The sequence below is a fragment of the Engystomops pustulosus genome, chromosome 2 (genome assembly GCF_040894005.1).
Source record: "Engystomops pustulosus chromosome 2, aEngPut4.maternal, whole genome shotgun sequence".
NCBI classification, from domain to species: Eukaryota; Metazoa; Chordata; class Amphibia; order Anura; family Leptodactylidae; genus Engystomops; species Engystomops pustulosus.
In genome coordinates, this window is record NC_092412.1 from 165,374,220 (window position 1) to 165,384,397 (window position 10,178).

Below are 10,178 nucleotides of genomic sequence, written 5' to 3' on the forward strand. Positions count from 1 at the left end.
ATATTTGGAATCGCTACGTCCGTGACAATCTGCATAATAAAACAGAATCATTATTGGACCCGCAAAGTGAACCCCGTAAAAAAACAACCTCAAAAACCTCTCTGAAAAAAAGATGATTTTTAATTAATACCCTTTAAAAAATGCTCTAAAAAGTGATTTAAAAAAGTTCCGCACTCTAAAATAAGACCACTAAAAAGAACAAATATTCTTGCAAAAATAAGCCCCTAACCAGATTTGTCAGACGAAAAATAAAAAAGTTATGCATATGAAAAGATGGTGATGCTAAAATGAACAAAATTGTCTCCAAATTAGTTTTTATCCAGTAAAATTGAATAAAATACACAAAACCCCCCACATATTTGGTATCCCTGCATCCGTAACAATCTGCATAATAAAACAGAATTGTTATTGGACCTGCAAAATGAACCCCGAAAAAAACCCCTCAAAAATGCTGCGAAAAAAAGATAATTTTCAATTAATACCCTTTAAAAAATGCTCTAAAAAGTGATTTAAAAAAGTTACGCACTCTAAAATAAGACCACTAAAAAGAACACATATTCTCGCAAAAAAAAAAACCCTAACCAGATTTGTAAGCTGAAAAATAAAAAAGTTATGCATATGAAAGTCAGTGATGCTAAAATTTTGATTTTTGCCTAATTACTTCTTATTCAGTAAAATGTGAAATGTTTTTTAAAAAACCTATATAAATAAGGTCTTTTTGTAATCGTGGAGACCCATAGAATAAAAATAATATACTATTTTTACGGTATGGTAAACGGCCCAAAAAAAAAAATACAAAAAAAGTCCCTAAAAAATTGGTGATTTTCATTTCCTCCACCAACAAAGAGTTAATAAAATCTCACCAATTAGCTATAGATGCCCCAAAATGGTGTACCAGAAAAGTGCATCTCATGTGGCAAAAAAATAAGCCCCTATAGGTCCACAATAAAAAAAACAAAAAACAATTATAGCCTGTACAATGTGACATAGCAAATCTGATCTGCATGGCGCCTCCTTCCCTTCTATGCCCGGCCGTGCGCCCATACAGCAGGTTACCACCACATATAGGGTATCGGTGTACTCGGTAGAAATTGGGTATCAAACTTTGTGGAGCCTTTTTTCATTTTATCCATTACAAATGTTTAATTTTCCTAAAGGGTTAACAAACGTCTCAAAAATGGTTTTTCATACATTAAGGTGTGTAGTTTCCATAGTGCGGTAATTTGTCAGTCTAGCTATTATTTAGGCCTCTCACGGTCAATTAAAAGTTGAGCAGGTCCATCTAAATATTAGTTTTGGTGATTTTCCCAAAAATTTGAAAAATGGCACCCAAATTCTGAGCCTCATAACATTCTAGTAAAATATGTGGAATCTTAAAAAACCATGCCAACATAAAGCAGACACTTGGGAAATGTAAGTTATGAATTTATTTGGGTGCTATGACTATCTGCATCAAACGTAGGGAATTTAGAACTTTGAAAATAAAGATTTTTTCCAAATTTAGTTTTTTTTTCATAACTAAACACAAAAGATTTCATCCAAATTTTTAAACTAATTTGAAGTACAATATGTCACGAGAAAGGTCAGGTTGGGAGGGGGTTCATTGGGGGGCTCGGAAACACAGAAACCCAGTGAGGCTCGTGACAGAGGTCATAGCCGTATCCAGTGCTGGCGATGCCATGAAGTGGGCCATATTGCTGCCAACTGTCCCCTGTCAGTGGAGCCAATGGACTGCAACCAGACATGGCGAGTGTCACTGTTTGCCCAGCCGGTTCTGGCAACCGAGTCAGTCATGGATGCAGAACCCCAAGTGTGTATGGTCACAATCGGTGGTCACATGGTGGAAGCCTTGCTAGACTCAGGGAGTCTGGTCACCCTGGATCAACTTTGGTTGATCCTGGACTGTACAGTGGGTGTAAAATGGGAGTGTTATGTATACATGGGGACACTCGCGAATATCCCACTGCTGTCATCAAACTACATACACCTTGTGGTACTATTACCCATGAAGTGGGGGTGGTGGGGACCCTGTCTCATGAGGCTATTGTCAGCAGAGACTTACCGGTGTTTTGGGACCTCTGGAGACGAAGACCCACCTCAGGTGCTGTTGCAGATAATGGACATCAGGTATGTCCGGCCTTGGCCCCTGAACCCTTTGAGGCCAATGTACCCACACCAGCAGTAGGGGTGACCCCAGGTGATGAATTATCTCCCCTAGAGGTCCTAGCTGGTGAGGTTGAGGGTCACGAGGAGGTAGCTGACATGCCGGACCTTGAGATTTCCAGTGAAAATTTTGGGGCTGCACAGCTACAGGACCCTACGTTATTTAAAGCACGGGTGAATGTTAAAGTGATAAATAGGGTACTCCAAATACCAGGGGCTGACAAAATATACCCCCGAATGGTGATTGTTGGGGAACTGTTGTACAGGGTTGACCAGATACAGGGTGAGGAGGTTGAGCAACTTGTAGTACCCCAATCTCACCGTAGGCTGGTGCTAGATTTGGCACACAAACATGTACTGGGAGGGCACTTAGGTGCTGAGAAGACCCGAGAGAGGATCCTGCAGAGATTTTTCTGGCCCGGGGTGTGGGAGGAGGTAAACCGGTATTGTAGCTCCTGCCCTGAGTGTCAACTTACTGCCCCGGTGTCCCACTTCAGGAGTCCTCTGGTCCTGTTACCAATCATAGAGGTGCCGTTTGAACAGATTGCCACGGATTTGGTTGGCCCCATAGTCAAATCCACAAGGGGGCACCAGTACATCCTGGTTATTCTGGACTATGCTACGCGGTATGCAGAGGCGATTCCATTAAGGAACACCTCCTCCAAAAACATTGCTAGGGAGCTGTTCCAGGTATTCTCCCGCACAGGCCTCCCCAAGGAAATCTTGACTGACCAGGGTACCCCATTCATGTCTAGAGTAATGAAGGAGATGTGTAAATTACTGCAGGTTAAACAGCTGCGCACCTCTGTATATCATCCTCAGACAGATGGCCTGGTCGAGAGGTTTAACAAGACCTTGAAGGGGATGCTAAAGAGGGTGGTCAGCAAAGATGGGAATGACTGGGATTGTTTGTTGCCTTATCTGATGTTTGCCATACGTGAGGTACCCCAGTCTTTCATAGGTTTCTCACCCTTTGAGCTATTATATCGCCGTTCCCCGCGTGGACTCCTGGACATAGCTAAGGAGACCTGGGAACAGGAAAGGACCCCCCACCGTAGTGTGATTGAAAACATCTCCCTTATGCAGGACCGCATAGCGGCAGTAATGTCCCTTGTAAAGGAGCACATGACAAGGGCACAAGAGGCCCAGTCTAGGGTCTACAATAGATCAGCCAGACTCAGGACCTTTAACCCAGGTGACAGAGTGTTAGTTCTTGCGCCCACCGTTGAGAGTAAGTTCTTGGCGAAATGGCAAGGTCCATATGAGGTCATGGAGAAAGTGGGGGAGGTTAACTACAAGGTATATCAGCCGAGGAGGAGGAAACCCGAGCAGATATAACACGTGAATTACGTGATTCCCAAGCCTGATGATTCCCTACGGTTCTGCAATGACTACGAGGTATCTAAATTTGATTCCCTATGCCCAGAGTTGACGAGTTGATAGAGTGGCTGGGACAGGCTAGGTTCTTCTCCACCCTTGACCTGACAAAAGGGTATTGGCAGGTACCCGTCACTGACAGGGCTAAAGAGAAGACGGCTTTTGTTACTCCTGATGGGCTATTTCAGTATGTTGTACTCCCCTTTGGGCTACATGGGGCTCCTGCCACGTTTCAGAGGTTAATGGATCTTGTGTTAAAACCTCACCGTAGATATGCCTCGGCCTACCTGGATGACATCATAGTCTATAGTAATGATTGGGAGAGTCATCTGGCCAAGGTACAGGCAGTGATAGACTCCCTGAGGGCAGCAGAGTTGACGGTGAACCCCCAAAAATGTGCACTTGGTCTGGAAGAGGCCCGTTACCTGGGGTACCGTATTGGGCGAGGTGTCATAAAACCCCAAGTAAATAAAGTGGAGGCGATACAGCAGTGGCCACGACCTGTGAGCAAGAAGCAAGTGAGGGCTTTCCTAGGCATAGTGGGCTATTATCGCCGATTTATTCCTTATTTTGCAACAATAGCGGCACCTCTGACTGACCTGACCAAGGGTAACCGGTCTGTGATGGTAAAATGGAGTGAAGAGGCTGAGGGGGCGTTTCAGCGACTTAAAACTGTTTTGTGTGAGGGTCCGGTACTGATCACCCCATACTTCACCAAGACCTTTATTGTGTAGACTGACACTTCTGACGTGGGCTTAGGGGCTGTCCTGTCCCAAGTAGTGGAGGGTGAGGAACATCCCGTGACATTCCTGAGCCGCAAGCTCACACCCCCTGAGAAGAACTATAGTATAGTTGAGAGGGAGTGTTTGGCGATCAAGTGGGCCCTGGAATCCCTGAGATATTACTTGATAGGGCGACAGTTTGCACTAGTAACCGATCACTCTTCCCTCACCTGGATGAGTCAGGCTAAAGAGAGGAATGCCAGGGTCACAAGGTGGTTCCTTAATTTACAGAATTTCAAGTTCACAGTAGAACACAAGGCCCCAATGCTGAGGTTGTGTTGTCCAGCACCTTGGACACAGGTGATGGGAGCAGCCTAATCAGCCTGCATAAAGCTGCTGAGCAGAGCTGAGAGCGTTGTCTCTCTGAAAGGAGGCTGGAGAGCATACAGCCCTGACCTCTGTGCCTGGAACAGCAAAGTCTTTTGTGTTAGTGGTGAGTTAGAGAAACTCTGTTTAGTTAGCACCCAGACAGGTAGGATATTATTTGTTTTGATGCCTGAATGTGAAGGCTGTTTTATTTTGTTCCTGCTGCAATAAACGCAGGCGAGACCTGTTTTGGACTGTACCTTGGTGTCACTGTTTTGAACTGCTAAGTCTACAGGATGGCAAGTACCATCATTTGGTCCATATAAAATGGAACCCACACCATAAATACAACGTATATCAAAAAGACCAGAGTGGTCATTCAATAAACTACATGTCATAGTAAGTAATACATTTTTATTAGGCAAAAACACCATAAAAACACTTAAAAACACGTACTCATGAACGTGTGTGATCAGTGTATGGTTACAATACAACCAAAATATGTAGCCCTTCCACACTCTCCCCATTCAAGATATGATAGCAAGCAGATTATTCAGTTTGAAATAACTGCATATTCAAATGCCAGTGATAATGCATAATATGAATCCAAGTCAATACAAGAACTCAAATAGCCCAAAATCACAAACACTGACACAAAAAAGGCATAGTATTTACATACTGACTTGCCAGTGGGAGTAGTGTGGGACTGAAGTGCCCCACACGTATCGCCACAACCGTGGCTTCCTCAGGGGTGCTGTGGTGTTGCAATTGTGAATCATATATATAGGGCCAGTAATTAGCGTTTAGTCCACGGTGTGTGACGTGCATACCTTGAGTTGTGTTCATTGCCGCGACCGCCGCGAACCTCTCGCGATGTCGTCTCAATCCCGCGCATGCGCAGACGCCCCCAAACCTCCACCTCCTCTTCGGGGGGGCCGCACACGCGCAGGACGCGCCTCCACCACGGGAGTTGTGCCGCAGCTGCCGCTCAACGAACAAAAGATAGTACCGGTACATAGGTTATGTATGCATAGTCTGGATAATTTAGGATGGCGCTGTGGGATCTAAATTGTCATGTTGATTAAAAATGTCACAAGGGGTACATTCTATGAACAGTCAATATATTGAGGATGCTTCAGAGTATAACATAGTGGCTTGAATAATGCATTGTCATTAATACAATAATAAATTAAACATTAAAACATATAGATATACTATATTATTAAAGTGACTAGTGCTGGAAATTGTGTTAAACGGGCTGACTTCTTTGTTCTTCTATTTGATTATGATGGTGATGAAAATACCGATGATCCTCTAGGAAAGAAAAGTGCCAATGTGCTGTGTTATCCACCAAGTGTTACGATGCCTGAAAGAAAACATCAAAATATTCAAACCTGTTTTAGGAGGCAAAAATACCAAACCTTTGTAAATAAAATAGAGTGACATCTAACATGATGTGAATATGTTTTTATTAGTGTTAAGTTCCTTTATATATTTTATGCATATTAATTAGCATATCAATGCATCATAAGCCAAAATGTGCTTAGCTGTATGCAAAATGATACACTATGAATCCCATTGTCTATTTTTTGTAAAACCCTGTAAAAAGGAATTCTTCATTCAGACCCCTGGGGTTCATGGATTGGGTCTGGAATATCCACTTTGTTTCCTTTTGTAATAATTTTGGGGTCGTGTCCCCTCCTCTAATATTAGAAAAGATTTTTTCCAAGCCCACAATTTTTAGATCACGGCACTTACCTCCATGATGTTCATGAAAATGTGAGGCAATCGAGGTAAGACTTTAGTCCTTCTGGAAGTCTCGTCTTGCTGTAGCAATTGTGGATAGGTGTTTTTGTATCCTTTTTCGCAATTCCTGCGAAGTCTGGCCAATATAAACTTTGGGACAAGAGCATACGATAGCATAGATAACATTTTTTGTACGACAGTTTATATATTGTTTAAGAGGGTATTTCTTACCATCAATCGGGTCTTCGAATTGTTCCGTTGGAAGCATATATTGGCACACATTACAGTTGCCACATGCGTATGTGCCTTTCAATTTTGTGCCTCCTGTTGCACTGGTTGGACGTTTGAAATGACTCTGTACTAGGATATCTTTTAGATTACGTGCTCTTCTGGATGTAATTGTTGGTCGGTGATCAATGTAGGTCTCCAATTTTGGTTCACTCAGTAGAATTTTCCAGTTGCTATCCAAAATCTGATAGATATCTTGCCATTGGTTGTTGTAAGTTGTGATCAATCTGGCCTTCTTTTCTGGTATTTTGTGCTTAGGTGTCAAGATGTCTTCTCTTTTGGAGTTTTTTGCTTTCATATATGCCTTTGAAATAATTTTTTTCAGGTATCCCCTCGCTTTTAGTCTTTCTGTGAGTTCTAGGGCATGCTTTTTAAATTCCATGTCATCACTGCAATTTCTGCGGATCCTCATGAATTTACCTTTTGGGGTGCCATTTTTCTGGTGTTTGGGATGGAAACTTGTATAATGTAGTAGATTATTAGTCGCAGTCTTCTTCCTAAATAATGTTGTATCAATTTTAGTGTCCCGAATTGTTAGTTTGAGATCCAAAAACTCAACAGTGGCTTCAGAAATCTGTGGAACCAAATAGATGTTATAAGTATTGTTGTTGAGTTCTGTCACAAATTCCAAGCACTCTTGGTGTGATCCCTGCCATAGAAAGATGATGTCATCTATGAAACGAAACCACTGTGTCACCTTGGTTTGAAAGAAACGCGATGGGCGCACGCTGGTCTTCTCCCACCAACCCAAAAATAGGTTGGCATAGGAAGGAGCACAGCGGGCGCCCATCGCCGTTCCCGACACATGTCGGTAAAAGGCCCTGTCAAATGTGAAATAGTTATGCCTAAGGACAAAATCCAACAACTCCAGCAGGAAGGAATCATGTTTCCTATCTGAGTCAATCTGTTTATCAAGAAAGTAGGTGACTGGTATCTGGAGGGAGGAGCATGACGCGCGCGGCGTGCCACGCAAGTACGTGAGCACCCGACGGAATGCGCGCGATGCTGGAGTAGTGCCGCTGGAGCCCGATGTCTTGCCCCCGCTAGACGTGCCTCAGCTGGGCTTGAAAGGAGAGCTGGTCAGCCTGGACAGACCGCGGTAGGCGGAGAGATGCTATATGCCCCGCTAGTAGCCCACATGGTTACCCTCCACGCGTCTTGTCCCTGTTACCCATGACAGAGTTGAAAGGAGAGCCGTCAGGATTGGATCGAGTCCACTGGTCCCGTGTGGAAGACGGGAGAGGTGCCATATGCCCTACAGGTAGCCCGCAGTTAACGGGATAACCTAAGAGCACCTAGATGTATTACCAGCTCAAACGGTGACCGGGTGATAGGCGATTTATACAGAGTTCTCTGTGTTTGGAGGAGCTATATGCACCGCAGAGCTGCAACGAACGGATCAGTCCAGGAGGACTCCAGGCATTACTCTACAGTAAACAAAGTACAGGGTACGTTACCGAAGTACTGGAGGATCTGTGGATCATTTGCGGATTCCCCCCGCTGAGTGAGTTTGCTTCTGGAAAGTCCACGACTAGAGATATAACCTTCAGAAAATTTATGGATCCTACCTGTCTTCAGTGGTCGCTATTCATCAACGGCTTCGTACTACTGGTGGAGTGGTGAGGAAAGCTGTTTTTTTTTCCTATAATTGACATGCCTTACCCTTCTCTATAATATTGGGAGAATTACTGCTTGGGTTAATGCTTGGCTTCCTATAACTAACCTATGACTTTACTGCTTTGCTACTCAACTAACACAGTAGTAAGCTGGCGACTTTCACAAAATAACACAGTTGCAGTAATAACAATCCTAACCTGCTGACCTTGCTGATTATTGACTCTGTCTTTAACATCCCTCAAGAAATTAAATTGCTGACTTTCTACTCTTGGCTCATAATAACTCTATGCAAAGAAAAGCCTGCATTATATGGGAATTAGCTGCTTCAAATTCTAGCGTCATTATCACCAGCGATATATTTGTCGTCAACTTGTGTGTGCTAACCTGTTATTTACCAACTAACTCTCTTTAACATTGTGATATCTCCACATTTGGACTAAATGGACCCTGCTTTTTGTGTATATTAACCACCTGGGTTGATTGTGAGAAGGTTGTGAATTCTTATCCAACTGTTCTAATTATTATGCACCACTAATAATTTCTTCCCTAACCCTAATTGTGGGTATTGACGTGTTTTATCCAAAATATTCACGGATCTCTGCAACTGTCATCCAGAAGTTCTATTAGGAAGCATCGATTGGGAGAAGCGATACTCTATTTGTGATTATTTATTTTCTCACCAATGTGTAGTTCTGCTAATGCTTGAACGTAGGGGTGACTAATAATCTTAGAATCAGAAAGATTTCTACCCAGGAATCTACAGGGATTAATGCCATTAAAAGAGTAAAAGAAAAGACACCAGGAATTTATGAGTGGGGACCTTAGTAATCCAAGGGTTCGAGAAAGTACTATGGCTGGGAGAAAACAATTGAAAAATACTTCTAAATCTAGACTCTCCGATGTGGGGTGCTCCCCGGGGGAAAAAAAAAAAGAGGGAAAAATGGATAGTTACCTTCAATCACCCTTGACCTCACAGAGTAAATTAAAAAAAAGTGGAGAGAAAAATAAAGGGTTAGTAGGCCCACAAGGGTTGGAAGGGGACGCTATAGAAGCCCCAAATGTTGGGGACAGCTTAGAGGATAAGGAACCTCGGGATACGGACATCTCCCTTAGAGATATATCCTCACAACTGACCCAGTGCCTTAATGCGGTGGGCAACGTGTTAAAAGAAATTGGGGGCTTAAAAACAGATATATCTTCTATAAGGGAAGATATACATAACCTTAGAACACGTGCAGAAGAAGCTGAGACAAGGGCGGGTAATGTCGAAGATAAGGTCGAAGGGTTAGCCTCAAAGATAAAAATATTGGAAAGTAATGAACGAGGCTTAAAGGAAAAAATCCTAGACCTAGAAAACCGCTCAAGGAGAAACAACTTACGGATAGTGGGACTCCCGGAGGGCTCAGAAGGGAATGATGTCACTAAATTTGTTTCGGATTGGCTGGAGTCCACCTTCCCAGAATAGGTTCGCACCAGGATGTTCCTGGTTGATCGAGCACAGGAGCCAGAGCTCCTCCTGTAGGTAGCAGACCCAGGAATGTTCTGGTGCGACTCCTATCCCCAAGGGACAGAGACAATATTTTAAGAAGTGCAAGATCCCTACCTCAGATACAATATAACAATGCCCCGATTATGTTATTCCCAGATTACCCGCAGGACATCCAAAAAAAAGGATGAGCTATGCGGGGATCGAAAAAAGATTGAGAGAAAAAGGGGTCATCTACTCATTGATTTATCCAGCAAAACTAAAAGTAATGCACGAGGGAAAATCTATTTTTTTTTTTTATTCTGGAGAGGCAAACGAGTGGATGGAGAGAGTTTTAAAAATCTAAGGTCGAGGTAGTGGCACTCTCCGTACATAAGCAAATGAGTAAATATTGATAATGGTAGAAATCGAAG

At 43.1% G+C, this 10,178-nt stretch overlaps 1 long non-coding RNA gene across 1 annotated transcript; it reads right to left on the reverse strand.

Moving 5' to 3' along the window:
- Positions 1 to 5,078: 5,078 nt before the first annotated feature.
- LOC140116644 (uncharacterized) lies at positions 5,079 to 9,828 on the reverse strand. Its single transcript, XR_011852880.1, has 3 exons — positions 9,659 to 9,828; positions 6,387 to 6,524; positions 5,079 to 5,994 (listed from the first exon to the last, which is right to left on the reverse strand). It is a non-coding gene; the product is annotated as an uncharacterized lncRNA (long non-coding RNA).
- Between the last annotated feature and the right edge of the window lie 350 nt (positions 9,829 to 10,178).